Below are 21,924 nucleotides of genomic sequence, written 5' to 3'. Positions count from 1 at the left end.
AATAGAAATTAAAAATCCATATATGGCGACGATGAATTTGTGATTTCAGCGAGTCAAAATTTTTGTTTCTAAAAATTTGAGGCTCAAATTTTTTGGTTATCTCGTGCGCACATCCAATTAAAAAGAAAAGGAAAAAAAAGAGAAAAAGGAAAAAAGAAAACAAGAAAAAAACCTAGCTACTACTTAGTACTCACGCACTCTCTCTCCGAGTGAACCGCCATTCTTAACTTCTCGCCTCCACCACCAGTTATTAAATCACCTCAACCAATGTGAACAACCCTCCCCCATCGGATTAGAGAACCGTTTCAGTAGAAAGTACACTCTCCATTTAAATACACTTTATTTTTTTCTTCCCTTTATGTTGATTTTTTTTTTCCATTTCTTTAGATTTTTATTTACACTGTGGTCTATAAATCAAGCAATTGGTTTTGACTTTACACTCAAACGTTTACCTAATCTGTTTAATTCTCTTGCAGAAAATTATGTATTTCATCACTCTAGTTCTTGAAAATCTTGCACTTTCGTCTGACAATAATGAGGATCTACTCTAATGCTTAAAGGTATTTGCTTGGTGAATCTATTAGTTTCTTGTTTACTCTTCAGAAAAATTTTGTGTTATGTTGAAGGCATAATTTATGTAGCTTAAACGACAAATGCCTCCAGTGTTTTCTAAAGCTGCAGGAGATTCAGAGCTATGAATTTATTAAGTTATGGTAAATAGAGTGGTAAAATTAACTAATAACAACCAGATGTCGTATAATTTGCAACAGAAGCAGTTGCTTTCTGGTGAGATTAAGTGACACTTGGTTTATAATTTTTTCTAAAGACCTTTGTATAACACTTTTTTTTTTGGCAAGCCTGTTTTAAATGAGATCGGTAACTCTGTATAACACGATACAAATGTGTCGAGATTAAGTGAAAACCATGGCAACAATCAGACACTTAACACTTAAATTTAGATTTGAAACAGTCACCATTTGGAAAAAGTTCCAATCATAATTAAAAGGAAAATTCCTTCCTTGCTCGAGCACTGCACTCTCTTATCTTTATTCTGCATCAGGAGGTAACTCTTCAAGCTTGGACATAAAGGATGCTAACACATTGCTCTACCAATCACTAAGAATTTTGTGCAATTCCTAGTTGAATGTTATGAACCCATTAAATCTAAGCATAAATTAGGAGATGGGATGTTCCTATAAATAGGATAAGTTAAAGAAACAAAGGAAATAGTAGGGAGGGGCCTACAGTTGTAATGAACTTGGATCCACTTCTGAAGAATCTGGTCCTGCCTTGGAATGGTCTGTACTCCACCTCTCACTTTTCCTTTTTTGAGTTATTTACCTTACAAGTCTCTTATTTTTGTTTAAGTTTTATGAGGAACTTCTGAATCTTTGAGCGTACAATTGCTCTTACATGATGTATTTGTGGTGATTTGCAAAATTATTCTTTTCATCTTTGTTTTCTTTTTAAAATTTTGACTATTTTGACTTCTTTTTGGTACTCCTTTTATTTTTGAAGGGATGGAATCATGCCGTTAACATGTCTAAAAGTTGAGATGATCACTGGACTATATGCAAAATCAGTCCTTGACAGGACACGACTTGCTCTTGCAAGCCAGGCTGAGCACTATGATCAAGTTCTCCAATGCTCTACTGAGTATCTTGGATCATTGCTTGGTATCGATCAATCGGCTGTATGTTCTATTTATATTTAGGTCTTGTATGTTCTCCTTTGTAGCTGGCTTGAATTCCTTAACTCAAAAGCACTTCGTGCAGGTAAATATTTTCACTAAAGAAATTATTCGTGTTGGATCAGTGGCATCCCTGTCGTCACTTGTTAATCGGTTTGACCATGTATTGAGGAAGACAACTAATCTCGGAAGGTACTTTATATACTTATTCTCTACCTGATTTGTCACTGATAAATTAAGAACTGGTTTAGTATGCAGTCTCTTGATAGGTCTACGGGTGTATTTGGTTTAGTGAACAAAGATTTCTGGTAAATGAGAGACGACAAGAGAAGGAGAGGGAAGAAGAGTGATAAGAGCCCAAAACTATAGTTTTAAACCCTTTAACAATATTGCTTTAGACCAATTATGCTATTAATAAGTAAGAGTTAGTACTGCTATCGTGCTTTTGTGTATTCCAGGCATTGGGGTCGAATATGTGTAGAAATGCGTCCCTTTTGCGAGATAAATGAGCAAGGGTTGGTTGCTAAGAAGTTCTATGATAAAAGGCTAAGATTCAAGGAGAAAAAGCCTTTATAAAGCCCGGTCAAAAGCTAAAAAGTCAAAGTCAACACGGGCAGAAACAACACACAAAAGTCAGCAGAACTTCCGAAGACCGTATCTTTTGACTCAGGCCTCGGAATTGAGCGTACCTTATGTCAAAACGACTAGATCAGAAAGCGCTTTCCAATGGTCTAAACCTTAACCCAATTAGAGGAGAAAAAGTAGACAAAAGGTCCGTGGAAGTCAAATCCAGCTGAAAAGGCCTATGTGGACTGAAGAAATTGGGTTTTAGGCTCGATTTTCCGGCCCAAAATATGGCTCCTCAGTCCATGCACGAAAAAGTGGATCTGGTCTCCTCCATTTGTATGGAGAAAACTTAACTCTTAAGATTACCTAGATCTAGATTAGAAAATTAGGTTAGAATCCATTAATTAGTTAGAATAGCTTCTTTTAGATCTAGTTTTTACCTTCAATTAATTAGTGTTAAAACAAAGTAGATTATTATTTAGAATCACTATTAGTTTTTTTAAATAAAGTATTAGTTTTATTTCAATTTAGTTATTGATTAAATTCTTATTTAGTTTTAGTTGTTTTAAATTCATAAATTAGGTTGTCTTCATTTTGATTCTTAGACTATTGTTAAAATTAGATTTATAAAGTTTAAATTAGTTATTAAATTATAACTTGTTATTGTTGTTTTTGTGTTGGGAATAATATTATAATGATATTAGGCTAAAACCTTCATTAGAGGAGGTTAAGGAAGCCATGTGAGGATAATTGCTTGTTAGAATAGTTGTTATTTAGAATAGAAATTTCACATCTCATTACTCTCACCATTGTTCTTTGTGTTTGATTAATTGAATTCGTTAAGTCTTGATAGTTTAAGAGTGGAACGATTATGTACTCTATATATTGCATGAATATATATGTGAGAGTATGAAATAAAATCTTTAATACCGTAAGAATGAAGTTAGAGTAATCTAGTTGAGTTTTTATGAGTTATCAAATGGCGTCGCTGCCACCTTAATCTCGTTAAAGACAAGAATTCAATTGCTTGAATTCAAGGGGCAATCCCCCATTCTCTACCCACCCATCATTTTCATTTTTCTTTTTCTTTTCTCATATTTTCGTTATTGTTCACTGTTTTAAGCACAGGGGCGAACACCTTCCATTTTGCCTTGTTCAGAGCGCGCCCTCCCTCCCTTGTGTCTGCGAAATCACAGCGAAGAATATTGCAGTAAAGGTATTTTTAAATTTTCCAAAATTCTGACAATTTTCAGGTATAATATTTAAGGTGTTATTGATTTACTGGAATAATTTCAGAATATTTCTAATTGTTTTACCTTGTGAACAAATACGATCTTTACAGTGCTGCATTTCAGTTTTCAAACCGTAAGTTCTTGAAAAACAAACGGTAATATTACTTAGGAAGTTCCAAAAATTCTAAACTTTTTATAGGAGTATCCATCCGAAGTCAGAAGTTTTCAGTAAAAATTTGACGAGTTTTTGATTTGTTTTGACCTTCTAACTAGTGGAGTATTTCCAGTATGTTTCTGCAGTTTTGCAAACACTTAATTTCTGGAACAACAGCCAATAAAGAGGGTTTTTAGAACTCCAATTGCTCTAAATGTTTTACAGGAATACCCATGATCTGTCAGGAGTCTCCAGTAAAATTTTGGAGATTTTTGTCTCTGTTTTGATTTGTTAACCATTTGGTTGTTTGTATTGTGTTCGAAAACTATTTCACAAACTTTGAAGGGCAGTAGAAAAACTTTCATAGCTCCGATTGATCTGAAATTTTACAGGCTACTTAATAGATGTCTTAGTAAACTACTGTAAAAATTTCAAATTTTTTGGAGCTCGTCCCGCGCCTGGACATTGTGTCAAGCACGAGCGCGCCCCGCGCCCTAGATAGCCTATTTCCAAGCGCGCCCTGTGCTCAACCGCCTAGACATTGTGTCAAGCATGAGCACAACCCGCGCCCTAGGTAGACTATTTCCAAGCGCACCCCGCGCTCAACCACTTGGAACTTGAGTTAGACAGGAGCGCGACCCGCGCCTACCAAGGCCATTTCGGAAGCGAGCGCCTATTTTTTTCGATTTTCATAGGTCAGTCCAAATTTTCATTTCTTCAAGTTATTCAGTGTTTCTAACATCATACAAACACTGAGATCGGTATACAAGACGCTATTCAAACACATAGCAAGGAGGCATTCAGGTACTCCTTCTTCCACTCATCGCCTCTTCTGTCAGAGGAGTTTTAATTCTAGTATAATCAGGCTTGTTTTTCGTAGACATAAATACCACACACCTATCTAGAATTTCATACACATACTACACCTGCATCAATGGCTAAAGAACAAGAGGCTCTTCTCTCTGATTTTTATAAAACCCTAAACGATGGCCCTAAGTCGTGCATCATTCTTGAGACCCCTTCGGGGACTTCGAATTCCCCCTAATATATTTAACTTGTTACCAGTTTTTCATGGTTTAGACCACAAGAAGCCTTATCAGCATATGCGTAGGATAGAACAAGTTCTCACTACATTCCATCATCCTAGCGTAAGTCCGGATCAAGTTAAACTTAGGGTGTTTCCTTTCACCCTAGCCGACAAGGTGGCGTCTTGGTTAACTGCCCAAACACCAAACTCTATGGACTCATGGGCTCAACTTGTTCAATTATTCATGGAATAGTTTTACCCACCACTAAAGACAGATGAAATGCTTCACAAGATTCTCGTTAAAGTGTAGGATTTTTACTATCCAGCCGACTTTGTTATTCTGGACACAGAAGCTGCTCATGATTCTATTCCCATCATCTTAGGGCGTCCTTTCTTGGCAACCGCAAATGCCCAAATTAATTGTCGGGATGGCTCAATGACTCTTGCTTTTGGAAATCTTTCTATGGAAGTTAACATGTTTAGACAAAAGTAGAGACAACTAGGTTTTCCTGTAGAAGGTAAAGTTAAGTCTATTGAGAGTTTGGTATATCACATTGGTGCTTCCGACGATCTCGTCCCTACACTAGTAGATACCCCTCTTATGGAAGAAGACAAAGATCACAATTTTGATTCCTTGAACATAACTGAACTAGAGAAAGAATTTTCCACCCTGCCTTCCGACACTACAAGAGATGGAGTAAACCTCATAATAGACGAGATAGATGAATTCCTCAAAGATGGAGATGAATAACATAATTATATGGATGCGAACAACCTAGATGAGGAATTCGACGAGTTTCTAAGAGCCTGTGATGATCCACCCTCTCAAGCACTGCCTAGAGCACCACCCTACCACCAACTACCTGAGTTAATCCCTCACAGAATCTAATCATTCTTCCCACCCTTTTCTTCTAACACTTATCCACATTCCAAGTATCTTCCACAACCATCCATTTTCTCATGATCATTCACTTGGACATCTTTTCGTTCAAAGAAAAAGAAGAAACTTTATGCTCGATTAGGTTCTAGATTCATCAGAATTCACTCCCATTCTACTCAGCCATGCCATAGGAAATCTTGGTGCTTAATTTTGTTTAATGGTGCATCCCGTGTTAACTATTTATGGAAAGATCCACAATTATTTAGATTATTAATATATACAAAACTGCATGTTAATACATATATATCACATTAAGTCTAGGGAATTTGACTTTAAAAGACCCAAGTTTTTGTACAATACCAACTTTCTGGAGTATAGGCCAAACAAAAAATTTCAAACTTAAAAAGAGTTTTCTAATTTTGTTTGGGGATGACGTATTTTGGTATTTCATTTCAAATCTTTTTGCCACCTTTTGCTTGTCATGTTTACTCCAGTAGAGTTTGTGTTAGTTCGTACATAACAGTTTAATTATGCTTCATGTTATCATATCATTTTTACAATATTTTCATTATAGGTACTACCAATTTTTGCCACGTTTCTATGGTAAATTATTTTCTTATCTCTTTACACTTTGAAGACAAATCATTTGATTGTTTGAGGGTGGGATAGAAACATTTGCAAAAATTAGGCACTTTTAGGATGTAAATTACGCACTTTTCTTTATATAAAAAAAATTAAAAAAATCATAAATATTGTTTATACTAGGCACTTAGTGATAATGGTATTGTTCCCTTCTCCATGATGATATTAGTCTAGAAATCTCACCTAGTACTTGAATTAGGATTTAATTTTTGAAACATAGATTAATACGTAGGTAATAGTCATTGCATCTTTTCACGAACATCTTGCATGAGCATCTTTGATTGTACTTGGCAGTATTTTTCTGAGACCTAAGTTAGAGTACTTAATACATATCCTGTGAGCATCTAGCCTAAAAGCCTCATAAGAGTGAAATATCTGAGTAATGACACAAGGGAGAAGTAAATTTCGAGTAGAGAAATCACACATCCACTTACTTGATCACTACACCATATCCTAAGCGAGAATTTAGGCCCTCTTTGGATTGATAGCCAAAAATTCACACCTATATAAAATTTTTTATCCGCTAGTCGCCCCACTGAGCTTTTCATTAGCCTTTTCACAAACCACAAATCCTTTACCCAATAAAACAAAATAAAAAATAAAATCAGCTTACCTATCTGGATAAGTCTGAGAAATGGGATGAGTGAAGAAAAGAGAAGAGAAATGTAAACAAAAATTAGTTAGTTGCTTCAGAAAAGAAAAAAAAAAAAAAAAAAGAAGTTTCCATCCAAAGAAAATAAAAATAAAAATAAAATAAAATAAAAACTCCAAAAATAGAATAAAAGGAGTCAAAAAGCCAAAATAAAAAGGCTAAGGATGGAAACAAAGTGTAGAAGCAAAAGAACAAGGTTTTATCTAGTTACATAATATGAAGACCCTACTTTCTCAGACTTGTCTTTTTGAATATCCATTTCCTTCCTTCTTTAACCAACACTTACGCCCCGTATCACCTAATAAAGACCTCTAGCTCAATTAGGAATAGGTTGGTATGATAGTAAGTGGTAGATGTGTTTGATCAACCTCGGCTTCCTTGGATTGTCATTGAGATTGTGAGGAAACGTGTGCCTACTGCACACTGGAGTTAGCAAACTTGAGTGGAAAAATCAGAGTGTTATGTGTTTTGGCACATTCTTTATGAGAACCTACTTAAGGACGCTATTCCGAGTTTTCAGAAATGGACCTGCCATTGTATTTCATATCATAGTTCATTATATAGTTATTTTTCTTAAGATGATTTGATTGTTATGCATGTATTAGTTTAAGTTTTAGAATGATCATTCTTGTTTAAATACTAGTGAGATGTATAGATCATTTAGACATAAATAAGGAAACAATAGTTTTATTTCTTAGTCGTTGTAGTATAGATGAAGTTTGTGAGTACCTTCACTGGAAAACTTTCACGAGGCTATAACTCGTCCACTAGGAAATTTCTAGTGGTTTAAGGCCTTGTTGTATATGGTCAATGCAACCGCACTCGGTGAAACGAGATTAGTTAGAACTCCATTTTTAGTCATTTATTCTAATTTCTCATATTTGCTTGAGGACAAGCAAAATGCTGTTTGGGGGTGGTTTGATAAGAGCCCAAAACTGTAGTTTTAACCCCCTTTAACAATATTGCTTTAGACCAATTATGTGATTAATAAGTAAGAGTTAGTACTGTTATCGTGCTTTTGTGTATTCCAGGCATTGGAGTCGAATATGTGCAGAAATGCGTCCCTTTTGCGAGATAAAGGAGCAAGGGTTGGTTGCTAAGAAGTTCTATGATAAAAAGCCAAGATTCAAGGAGAAAAAGCCTTTGTAAAGCTCTGTCAAAAGCTGAAAAGTCAAAGTCAACGCGGGCAGAAACAACACACAAAAGTTAGCAAAACTTCCGAAGATCGTATCTTTGGACTCAGGCCTTGGAATTGGGCGTACCTTATGTCAAAATGACCGTCTCGGAAAGATTTTTCCAATGGTCCAAACCTTGACCCAATCAAAAGAACAGAAGTGGATGAAAAGTCTATGGAAGTCAAATCCAAAGCTGAAAAAGCCTCTGTGGACTGAAGAAATTGGGTTTTGGGCTCGATTTTCCGGCCCAAAACATGGCTCCTCATCCTATGCACGAAAAAGTGGATCTGGTCTCCTCTATTTGTATGGAGAAGACTTAACTCTTAAGATTACTTAGATCTAGATTAGAAAATTAGGTTAAACTCCATTAATTAGTTAGAATAGCTTGTTTTAGATCTAGTTTTTACCTTCAATTAATTAGTGTTAAAACAAAGTAGATTATTATTTAGAATCACTATTAGTTTTTTTTTTTAATAAAGTATTAGTTTTCATTTCAATTTAGTTAATGATTAAATTCTTATTTAGTTTTAGTTGTTTTAAATTCATAAATTAGGTTGTCTTCATTTTGATTCTTAGACTATTGTTAAAATTAGATTTATAAAGTTTAAATTAGTTATTAAATTATGACTTGTTATTATTGTTCTTGTGTTGGGAATGATAGTATAATGATATTAGGCTAAAACCTCCATTAGAGGAGGTTAAGGAAGCTATGTGAGGATGATTGCTTGTTAGAATAGTTGTTATTTAGAATAGAAATTTCACATCTTATTACTCTCACCATTGTTCCTTGTGTTTGATTAATTGAATTCGTTAAGTCTTGATAGTTTAAGAGTGGAATGATTCCGTACTCTATATATTGCATGAATATATATGTGAGAGTAGGAAATAAAATCTTTGATACCGTAAGAATGAAGTTAGAGTAATCTAGTTAAATTTTTACGAGTTATCAAAGAGACTGTTACCCATCTTCTCCAATCAATTTAAGGAAAATGAATATCCTTCTTAAAAACAGTGTTGCTTTCCTTGTGTTTAGAATGTGACTATTCGTTTGGTCTCTTTCTCTTTAATTCCATCCATGATATTGTTACCTATCTTTTCAAAATTACCCTTTAGTTTTTAGTAATTTTTATTCTTTAAATCAAACACAGCCATATCTCAGATATTTAAATTTAATTTTTTGAAAGAAATGAAAATTACTTTCTAATGCAACCTTAGCTAGACTTAAACAGTTGGCAGGTCATCAACCCAGTTGAAGCAGTTGGATATGTTGTAGTTGTTAATGAACTGCTCACTGTTCAGAATAAGTCTTATGAAAAACCAACTATTTTAGTGGCAAGAAGTGCTAGGGGAGAGGAAGAAATTCCAGATGGTGCGGTTGCAGTGCTGACGCCTGACATGCCAGATGTTTTATCACATGTTTTTGTGAGGGCAAGAAATAGCAAAGTAACTTTTTATGCTAATAATCATGTGGTACCTCTGCTTCTGGCTTTTAGTGGACAATTCATTTTTTATTAACTTTAGTTATAATATTTCAATTTCATTTATTCCCTTGGCAAGTCTGTTTTGCTACATGCTTTGACCCCAACATTCTAAATGACCTTATGGAGAAAGAAGGGAACTGTTACAGCTGAAACCTACTTCTACAAATATTGTATATGGGTAATCTCATTATTCAAATCTACGAGCTCTAATATATTTACTCATATTGTGTGATTTCACAAATTTTTGTACTTACTTTTTATTTTGTCAGTTCCTATTAATTAATTTATGAGAGATATTTTTCTTCAGTTAACAATATATTTTTCTTCATCTAAACTATGATAATTCAATTCATGTTCTTTTATCTCAGCGAGGTCAAGGACAGTAACACAAGGTACCCTATATTCTCATACCCTAACCCGATATTGACCCGACCTTAACCACTAGTGCCCCAACTGCAGTTGGGCATCATCAACTGTTTTTACTCCAAAGGCCTCAGCTATGGGGTGAGAGCCTCCCCGATGCTGGACTTTACAGATTTGCGATGGTCTACACACCTAACACGCTGTTCACTACAAATACTACAATAAAATGAATAAACACTGTGGCCTAAACTTGTATTCCTGTGCTAATTTTCACATCGATGAATCGTTCTTATCATTAACTTTTAGACTGGTGTATAAGTTTGCGAGTATTATGCTGTAAAGAGTGGACATGCAGTGAACATCTCAAATGAATTGGCAGTAGCAGATATATGCCACCAGCTATACGTACGCACCCACATTCATTTTTGGACAGTTCGATTAAACTTGGGATTCTTTAGTCATAATCACAACTTTAATTTATTTGCTTAAACGAACAGGACGAAGAACCTTGTGTTAGTATTGTTTATGATTTCAGTTGTTTGTATATTACTTGCTCATGTTATTATGCTCTATAATGCAAAAGGTCTAATAGATAACATTTTCGTGTGCAGATAATCGTACATCAAAAGAGGAGTGTTGTGAAGAAATGGCGGTTTGGAATTGCAAGAGGCCTCAGATGAATCTATATGCTATTTTATGTCACTTTGTTTTTGCTTTTTAGTGAAGACAATTTCATTTGCAAGCTACTTGGATGTTTAGAATTGTTTTTGTTAAGTTAATACCTTTATTATTAAGAAGAGTTTAAAAAAAAAAATATGCAACTCATTTGTTTATAACGGAGTGATTTGACCCAATTTTATTTATTGAAAATTTGTTGTTTATTACATATTAATATTATTAGATATTTGATGTTATGGTTTTTGTTTTTAGGTTTATTTGTTAAATGATAGTTTGGGAGGAGGGGACAGGTGAAAAATAATTTGTACAAATGGGGCACAATTGGCAACGATATTAGTTACAAAAATAGTCTTCTGCAGCGCATGTAGTGTCAGAACATGAACACAACTAATAGACTTTTTTGGACTCCAGCGGCGATTAGAATGTCGCTTATGAAACCAATTTTTTAAATTCGTTTTAACTTTGTCGACGATGGAAACGTTGCTAAAAACATATAAAATTCAAATATTTTAAATCTTTAACGACAATAAAAACATCGTTTATATGAACAAAGTTTCAAATTACTATTATCTCTAGGGACACTAAAAACGTCGCTAATACTATTTTTTTTAAATGGACTTATAGTAATGATTAAAACGTCGCTAATAATGCAAAAAATTTCAAAAAAATTAAACTTTTATTGACGATAAAAACGTAGCTAGTAATCCTCATTACCGACGATTTTGAATATGGGGCCATCTTTTGCTACGTTATTGCATTTAGAATGCGGAAAAGAAGTAGCGACGAAATTAGGTAAATGGAGACACTAGAAATCGTCGGTGAATATATGATATTTGGTGACATTGAAAAATTGTAGGCCCATATCATTGCCGACTATAGTATTAGCGACACTGACACGACACTCCAAAAACCGTCGCAAAATGCAATTGGTAACGTTTTGGCAATTTTCAGCGACAGTATTTTTTGTCGCCAATGATCCTATTTCTTGTAGTGTTAATATCAAACAAAAAAAAAATACACTTTGTACTAATTATTATCATTGTTAATGATCAACAATAGCATCCATGGCCTGTGCTAAAAAACCTTATAATTGTTTCTCCTTCTAATTGATATTCGTCATCACAAAACAGAATTGATTGCTTTCTTTTTTCTTTTTTGGTTATAAGGTTTGACGAATGGTTTTGTTGCCATTTTATTCTGGAAGAATGGAGGGAAAAATTTACTTTGGAGAGAATAAGCTCCATGAGATCCATTCCTGCTTTTGATTCGTTAAGCTCAACTTGGTGACTGTTTCACAAAAAAAGAAGTAGACAATTTAATTATAAAATTTCATATTCATCCAAAAAAATACATAAAAGTGTGGATATTTACCTGAGTTGTCATCTTAGAGTTCTAATTGGATTGTTCATGGAATGATTCAAAACACCAAGTCTTCAAGGGTTAGGACAAACAACACAATCTCTTCGATCATTGGAATAAGAGTTAGTGTTGTTGTTTTTCATCTCTTCACATGTTGTTGCCAAGGCGTTCTACTGATATACACACTGAGTCATCTTCTTTTACATTCAGAACGCTTGTTTATTAAACTATTTCCACTATGATAAAAATTTGAAGGTTTTCTAGAAAATACTGATTTATCGAGGTGTTTTTGTCACTTATTGCTTACGAATTAAATGGCTTTATTACTGCCATTTTGACTGATTATTGTCTAATTTCACTCCAATTGTTTATACACTTCTCCTCTTCTCAACATTTCTTTTGTTTTCCAAGTTTTATGCTATTGAGATGTAAAGTTTCTTATAGACGTGGCTTCATTTATCCATTGATTTTGGGTGATGTCTTAGTTTACATATTTTCTCAATTTAATAAAAGATTAATTAGAAGTCAAGGTGTAAGTACATTGCTTACACCTAAAGAACAATATTTTGATATTGCAAGGTGGTTCAAAACCGATAAGTTTAATAGTTGCACCTCTTTTTCTTTCTTCCATCTTAAGTTGATAGAGTATATCTTCCATCACACCCCTAAGTAGTTTTTTTTTCTAGGCTATTTGTTTGTTTTTTCCTCTTCCTTTTCATCAGCTATTGTTTACTTATTTGTAATTTTGACAACAATTTTATAAAATAGTCAAATACTTGCATCTCATCTCTATATGTTTTTTACAATCTATTTTTAGATTTTTGTATTTTTAATTTCATTTCATCTTTCACGTTCTTATTGCAGTATTGGATGAAAATAGGAATTGAAAAATATTACGAACACATTTGTTTAAACCTCTTAGACATAGAGTGGATGAGACTGCCTAAAGACATAGAGTTTCTAGGTAATTCATAGTTGAGCATTACTTCATGAAAATTAAGTAAATTAAGCCTAATAATGTTTTGAAGGGAGGTAAATAGTAGAGGCCACAAATATCATTTCTTGTAGTTCTCTAAGTTGATCAGTATATTCCACAATCCAGTTTTTACCACACAAAGTACAATGAAAACCAATCACCAATTCTAAATTACTAACCAATACAAAAGATCATTACGTGGATGGCATACCCGTATATTGATTTTAAGTGTGTGTGTGTGTATATATATATATATATATATATATATATATATACACACACACACACAGACGACGTACAATTTCCTAATAACTATTGGATAACATGCAAAGAACTTGTAACTTACCATAATTATATTCAGATAGTAGCAGCCCACATTTCGTATCATGTCACATGAACATTACTTGGCACAACCTATAGCAACACACGGTCAGTGGGTGGGTATAAGTAAAACAATGGAACATCAAAAGGGGAATATCAACACTCATGGCTATATGGAAACATTATATGGGAAAAGGACGGAAAAGGTTACATATTAGGACTTGAGAAACAACATGAGGTACCTGAAGTCATAATAAATCTTGAGGGATTACTAAACGCGCTTATACTAAGCAAGGGGTATGGGTGTATCTAGATGGCATCTCCCAAATAATGACAGTCTGTGATGTACACTGTTCAACTGAACAAAAGGTTGCGGGTAATGATATGGATTGATATGGTATCTTTCAAGTTGAAGTGACGTCCGATGAGGCATCCATTAAGAAGTAGTACATGAAGCTTGCCCTCCTGTTCCATCCTGATAAAAACAGTTTGCATGGTGCAGAAGCTGCTTTTAAGTTAATTGGAGAAGCACATAGGGTGCTTACAGATCGAGCAAAATGATCACTCTTTGACATGAAATATAAGGCCTTTAAAGGAAGTTCACAACTGCCCCAACAACGGCCATGTCCTATTCGTAAGCAACTTGTGGTAGGTAATAGTTATGGGAATAGGGGTACAACACAATATGCAAAAGTTAACCTTCTTTTGAACCGCCAGATGAACCGACCTAACCGACAAAGGAGCAACCGACTTTCTATTTTTTGTCCTTTTCGTACTATGAGATATCAGTATTGCAATGATATACTGAATAGAGCTCTTCGATGTCAAAATTGCTTCAAGCCCTTTATAGCTTATAATTTGAATGTTCAAGGTGTACTAGGAGGAGTATCATCAAGAGCTCCTTGCACTCAACCCGCAGCTCCCCAACAGAATGTGGTTGGGCAAGATGGTCATAAAATGCGATCACAAAGTACTGTTCAGGATTTTCCGCCTAACATGGGGTTTCAAGGGCATAAAGCAGGCACATCCAATGTTAATGGTGTATTTAAAACCAAAGGCAAAGAAGATAGGGATGCGGATATGGAAGAAAAAATGGAAGGCCCAAGCAGGCGCAAGTTTGAAGCAGAAGTATGCAATGCGGGCAGTAAGAAGGGTAAGTTAGAATCAAAATCAAGTGAAAGTTGTGATACTTCAAGTAGCAGTAGCAGCGGCAGTGATGATATTGAAGTTCCCGATGATGTAGAAGGCAGTGAGTCTGTGGACCAAAATTGTGGAATCCTCGAAGGCCTAAAACACTCGGAGGTCCGCTTCATCGTCGAAAGCGCCGAGGTTATATATAATGAAGATAGTGATAATGACCTTGTGGGTTCTCAAGCACACTAAACCATCAACGGTTGTAGAAAATCAAAGTGAAGCAACTTCGAAAGAAGAGGGGTCAGAAACTGTGAAGCCAGATGGTTTTCCAGTTGATTTCAAAAAGGAAAGGAAATTGAAGAAACCAAAAGAAAGTGCTCCTTTGGAACAAATCTCTCATAATGGGTATGCCAAAGTTGAACCATGTAAGAGCAGCAGAGAAGAAATTGTAAGCTCGGAAAACGATGAAGAATCTGAAATCGATGACACGTGTAAGTCAAATGCCAGCATTAATTGAAGTGTCTGATCTAGAGTTTTATGTTTTTGACAATGATAGGGAGGAAGACTATATTAAAAACGATCAAATGTGGGATGTTTATGCATGTGAGTTAACATGCATCACTCAATTATAATGAGCTACAACAAATCACAGAAAGCTAAGGAATGAAGTGAAAATCACAATAAATAAAATTTCAAAAAAAAGGCCTCATAAATCAATTGGAAATCAACATAAAACCACCAAAGATCAAAAACTTGCACAGCCCCATATACTAAAATTAGCTCATTAGTTAACACTATTGAAGATTGAAGAAAAAGTTTGAATTAGAAGACAAACCTTGTATATTTTAGAAAATAAGATCAACCTAAGCTATAAATAAAAGTCTTTTGATGGATTTGAAGATTTCTGGATCAATCGAGACATAACACAAATAATCCATCGAAAGAGGTTTCTCTCTCTCTCTCTCTTTTTTTTGAAAGAATGAACTTGCATACACCATTTTTTGTTGAGGATGCATTTTTCGAATTTTGGATGAAGAATAGAGAGAATGTAAATCTGGAGTTGAATACTTAATTCTTAATCTCAATCCGTAGGAATGCTGTTTTTTTTTATGAGAGGAAGAAGACCATTCGGCTATTTTTTTTAGGGGGAAAAAGTCTGGGTTTAGAATAGGTTTTATAGGTCTAGAATAGGGGCAAACAATTGAAAATACATAAATAAGGCGTGGAATTCCTTTTTTTTCCTGCCGAATCTAAAAAAAACTTATGTGTCCACGTTAGAGTAAAAAGGGGGCTAACGTGTCCACATTAGAGAAAAAAGAGGTGGTAACGTGGCTTCTTAGGAGCATTCTCAACTGCTCAATATTATTGGTCTTTGATATATATTTCCACACTTCAATTCGGCCATACAAACATACTACACAGTACAAAGCCTACTTTTCAAACTTACAAAAAATCAAAAGTAGGTAGAAAGCCTACCTTTCATCTCGTATAATTTTCCCATATGTAATAGACAATCATGCTCATGACTTCACAACCATGTCCCATAGGTTCTAAATATTGATATATAAACTTGGTCACTGAATGCAAACACACTTGAACACCACATTAGATTATCCAAGTCTAAAAATGTCGACAAATAAAAAAAAAAAGATTGGAAGTGTCAATAAACTGGATTCAGGAGGTTCACACTAAGAGTTCATCAAGAGGTTTACACTTGAACTCTCCACCCACCAAAATAAGACACATTAGATGGCATCCCCAGATGCAACACTAAATAGTTGCCAACTCTCACAATGCATAGTTTAGTGCTTGAGGCAAACTCTACAACACATTCTATGGTACACAAACTTCAACTATCCTATGGCACCCTTAATCATGTACTTAACAAATCAAATGCCCAATATTTTCTTATGCGATTTAGTGTAGTCTATATGTAGAAGTTTCAAAACGTGAAGCAACACACGGATAAAGTCCAAACAAAACATTTATGAACATAAGAAGACATTGACACACACAAAAAAGAAATTTAACCAATTGCAACTGTGTGAACCCAATTCATACCCTTTAACCTACTATCTCTTCCCTCAATCAAGCCAATTCATACCCCTTAACCTCACATCTCCTCTCTCCTCTGTCCCTTAGCGAAGATGAGACATCCTCCACTTTAAACCTCTCAGTTGAACCCATTTGGGGCTTCCTACGTACCCCCGAGACTTCTCGGAGGATCAAGCTGTCTCGTAGTTCTCCTCTCTCATCTCTCTCCCTTTCTTTTCGCCTCCTCCTTTTTTCTTTTCCTTCTCTCTCTTTCTTCTTCCTTTTAGGTCAAAGTCCTTGAACCTCTATGATATTGGGCTCATCTCTTTGGCCCAATACCATACCAGGTCCACTTGTATCTTTCTTACTCATTCTTGGGTTCACCTCTTATGCCTTTATTTTCTCTCAGTGTTATATTCTTGGAACTCTTCTACATGTGATATTAGTGGTCATGAAACTGACTCACACAACAACTAAGAAGAAAGAAGAGTTAATCTACCTTTTGATTCTTCGGTACTTTTGAAATTCCTTTTGAAAACCCATCGGGTCTGAATTCTTCCGCATCTTCTCCCCACAATTCACAATAGTCAAATTGATAAAAGAAATTCAATCTGATCAAAATAAAAGATATTCAATTAATGTTAAAAGAATAATCATCGAGTTAGAAACCAAAATATACTGAATAACCATTGAATCACCGTATCAACAAATTACCCCATTACATAAAATTTGAGACTGTAAGAAATAATACAAATGGTTAAATGCACATTTAGGGGGGAAAAAAGCTCAAAAAAGGTTAAATGGATGTGAAAATGGCAAACAAATGTGAAAGTAGCACTTATTAAGCGAACAGATAAGCAATTTGAAAAAATCATAAAATTGCACAACAGTCATGCTTTGATAACATCCTCACCTGATGGTTTGCGAATTCACTCATTGCTTTAACTGCTATGTCTTGTGCAACTTTCTCTAGCAAAGCTTGTTATTCCATGACTCCAGCCATTTCCTTCTAACCATGCAGGTGAATCAAGTAGTGATAAATTATACGACACTACCAAGTACAAAATTGGTGTAATAGAAAATGTAATAGAAAAATATGAGTGTGAAGAGAACCTCATTTCATCCACTTGAACCCGGCAATTGGTGTGCATGCCCAAACCTTATAGGATGAGTGGGAGCATAATAGCAATAGCAATATCCTACACTAAGAAAACACAAAAATAATAAACCAAAAACCCGTAAAGTTATAACTCCAATACAATTAATATATAACCACCCATAAAATCAAATAAATAGTAGCACATGAGCAGAGGTAACAAAATAACAAAGAACTTATAGTGTTGTTCCATTTGTTCATCCATTTATATAAAAAGAAATTTAATGTCACACCCCGAATTTCGACATAATTCGGAAAAAATCATATTTGTTCCTGACTCTTCGATTTTCGAAGTGTGATGCATTCTCAACTCCCAAAAACCCATAATCAGTTTAAATACGCGGATAATTAAAAACCAATAAAAATTTAAGATAAACAAAATTCTTATTCATTTCAAAAATTCACAAATCTGATTAACTTACAAATCTCCTTTCAACAACTCTTTAATTATAATTACAACTGAAAATACAAAACAACATTTGTCTCAACTAAAATCTATTACACCTCAAGGGAAAACAAAACATATCCTGAATGCGACGCTAATGCAAACCATAAGCAGCAGCCAACCTTCTTCAACACTAAACCTGTCAAGACTTATCAACTATGTTCATTTAATGAACACACCCGATAAGCAAACATGCAAATCGGGTCAGCATTATAAACAATGCTGGTGTGAGTATCTCTAAACTATAATATATACTTATACATATATATACACAATAAATAAGGCAGTTAGTTCCTCCACCGAGGCGTCTTAACCTCCAACGAATAATACAACATCTTTAAGTACCATAATTAAGGTAGGTAGTTCCTCCACTGAGGCGCCTTAGCTTCCAATAATAAAAATAATCATATCGATATGTACATACAACATGTAAGGTAGTTAGTTCCTCTACTGAGGTGCCTTAACTTCCCACTAACCACACAACAAACCATACAAACCATACGCATAATAAAAAGACATTTAGTTCCTCCATGAGGCGCCTTAGGTTCTAACTAAACTAATAACCAGCCAAGCATATTCTATACTTACCGCATTTCATGCTCAATTACAGAGTGGGTCGTCTCTACACAAGTAATTAGTTTGACTCACCATTCTGCAAAACTATATACAATCATATATCTAAAGATATATCATTAACCAACATATTACCATAATTATATTATTTAAGGCTTTCTTTGCGTGTCCCTAAAATCACGTCGTGACTATGTCTTACCTAGTTTTCCAGGCTACCACAATCGCTACCCAACGCCGAACATGTACATCCACATGCCTCCCCTCACATAATGAACCAATCCGTGCGTAGCTACCCTAAGTGGGATATCGCATACTAGATAACCTTCACATGAAAGCCATTATGTGAGTACTGCCACTATTCGGCATAAAATATCGCCCGTCTCGTTCTAATTTTTTGCCAACGGAATAATCAAGCCACTATTTGGTTACGCCAGAAGGGCCATTCAGATTCACTGAAACGCCAGAAGGGCCATTTAGATTCACTGAAACTCCCGAAGGGCCAATCATATCACATACGCCCATCACAAGGGCCAAATCACATGAGTTGTGGTAGCTAGGTTCTAGGATTTTCGTTACGTAATTTATTCAAGTGTCATACATTAGTATCTCATAACCATTTCACTCTATCACGTGCCAAATGAATTATTGCACTAAGCCACCATATTTGGAAAATTTCAATAATAATTTTTGTTCTATCTCATGCTAGTATACTTAATTGTACTGAAGCTCAACGTTTCTTGTTATAATAAAAATCCACATTATCACGTGCCAATACTATTTATTGCACGATATCCAAACATCTCTATATCAAATCTCAAAACTTATTATTTTACGTGTCAATCATATATTGCACTACACTATATGGAATATCTCAAGCCTTCATAAATACTACAATTCATTTAAGTAGCAACTCATAATAGTAATCAATCATATAACGTATTCTCAATATAATTATGTGAACCCAATATTTATATGTTTTACACACTACTCACGTCAAATCTTAATTAGATAATGACAAACAAGGTTATACAATTTTCGACAATATTTTATTACTACATTTGTCTATAAACTTAAATATGTGAAAATTTGGAAAAAGTCAACATTCCACATTCCATAGTCAACGGTCAACGTTCAATGTCAAAGTCAACCTGTCATTTCCATGTTCAACATATTCAGGGTCATAGCCATGGTTCATGGCTAAGGTCAAGGTGCATGGCTCATGGGCTCATGACTAAGGAAATGGTTCAGACCCAACTAGCCAAGCCGAAACCTAAACCTTAGAACCCGGCCCCAAAAGTCTAAACTGGCCTAGTGAATCAACCTGACCCACTTTAAAACATATAGACCAAGTCTAAAACAAAAATAGAAAAAACCGGTCCAAAGAAAGCTAATGTGAGCCGGCCCAACAACAAAATTAGATTTCGGCCTAGCAACTAATATAAAAACCGGCCCAAAACTAATATAGATTTTTGGCCCAAACAAAACCAACCCACTTGGTTCCGACCCAAGCCCAAGCCCAACTAAGAGGAACCAGGTCGTCTCCTCCTCCTTCTTCCTCACAGTAGCTCTTCCACCAGCCACCACTAACCACCCCCGGCACTCCAAAACAAACCGAACCAACTCGATTTTGCACCTCCCTGAAAAACCCAACCTGTCGATACCCACAAAACTCGATTCCTCTCACCTTCACCAGGGCCAGCAGCTTTAGCAGCTCTCCTCCACCAGCCACCACTGACCACCCACTAGCATTCCAACTAACCGAAACCACTCAGGAGGAAAAACCCAACCAAAAGACACCGAAAATTGGAAGTGAGACTGGGTGCACTGGGTCGCGATCTCGGTCACCCAAACCAGCGCACCAACTCAATCCCGCCACCATCGATTCTTCTCTTCCTCTACTCACTTCCTTATTCCACCGGTTTGACTCCCTGCGAAAACCCCTAATACTTTAATAAATCCAAAACCTCAATTCATTGATCAACAACCCTTCCTCAAAATTGTATCGACATCCGCTATTAACAGTTATTCAAAGCTTCCAACAACACCCTTTCTCCACCACCAAATCATCCCCAATCATCAATCAATAATTCAATCAACACAACAAGAGTAGAATATACAAACAGTTTCAAATAATATACAAATAGTTCCAAACTGTATACAGGACAACTGTTTGTTTTGGCTCGCCGCCATTAACGGCCTCCAAGCTTCGACAATTCAAATTTCGATTTCAGAGTTCTCAACATAGTTTAACAATACAACAGGACGCCAAATAAAAACAGGATAATGAGCAGTAACAATAGGCAGAAACCTTAGATAGAGAAATATGTTTGTATACACCGGTACACGGAAAACTATAGATTCGGTGAAATAGCAAAAATAACTACTCACCTTAATCAAAAGCTCCACGAATCCCTCCTAGTCCGAATCGTCGCGCTCCAACGCTCTAGAAATCAAACTTTTATCTCCGCCTCCATTTTATTTTATTTTTTATCTAAAAACCCTATTCTCTGAAAAAAAAATATTAATATATATATTTGGGTTTGAACCCTAAGCCCAACACAGACTCGGGCCCAGAAATCAGGCCCACGTATCCCAAATCCAATCTAGCAAATTTTAAATAAATAAATAAATAAATAAATTAATTAATAAATACGTGGCGTTACACTTAAAGTATCAAAACCACATGATTTCCTATTTTTTGAGTCGAGCCCGTAAGCGTGTGTCCATTTAAGAGCCCCACTATATAATATATAACATCTTATAAAGAAACAGGTGATGACAACTCACATAGCACTTGTAGTCCATGCAAGGTCCTGAACGATATCCAAGGCACCATGCAATATAGTTTATAAATTGGTGTTGATGAGCAACTTCTTCAACAATGTTCAATAGGATAAAAATTCAGCTTTGAATAATTATATAAACTATTTCTATTATTTGTACAGGGCAATGCTAAAGCAAAGTTGTGAGTGCATACCAGCATCACTTTTAGTTGCCATTTATCTTCAATCAAATGGAAACAACATTTGAAATCATTAACCTGTGTTTTCATGAATTTTAGACAGAAATAGAGGAAGAGAGAAATAGATTAACCTCTTGACAATGCTATTGATAAAGGATTTGGGATCATTAGACTTGAAAGTTTAACAAAAGGCCACCCTATATCTCCTACGTTTGTTGCACGTGAAAATAGGAATGATCAGAATCCACCACCCTCCTTAGCTATCCAGACTTGAAAATGGTGCTTCTTTATATGTTGAACAGATGCAATCTTACAGATATTACTTTGTTGATCAGTCCTCACTGTGCACTAATCTATTTTTAAAGATGTAATCTTCTCTATGATTGATTTCTAATAGTGATTCTCAATCTTTTTAATGTGACA

The sequence above is a fragment of the Coptis chinensis genome, chromosome 7 (genome assembly GCF_015680905.1).
Source record: "Coptis chinensis isolate HL-2020 chromosome 7, ASM1568090v1, whole genome shotgun sequence".
NCBI lineage: Eukaryota > Viridiplantae > Streptophyta > Magnoliopsida > Ranunculales > Ranunculaceae > Coptis > Coptis chinensis.
This window is presented reverse-complemented; position numbering follows the sequence as displayed.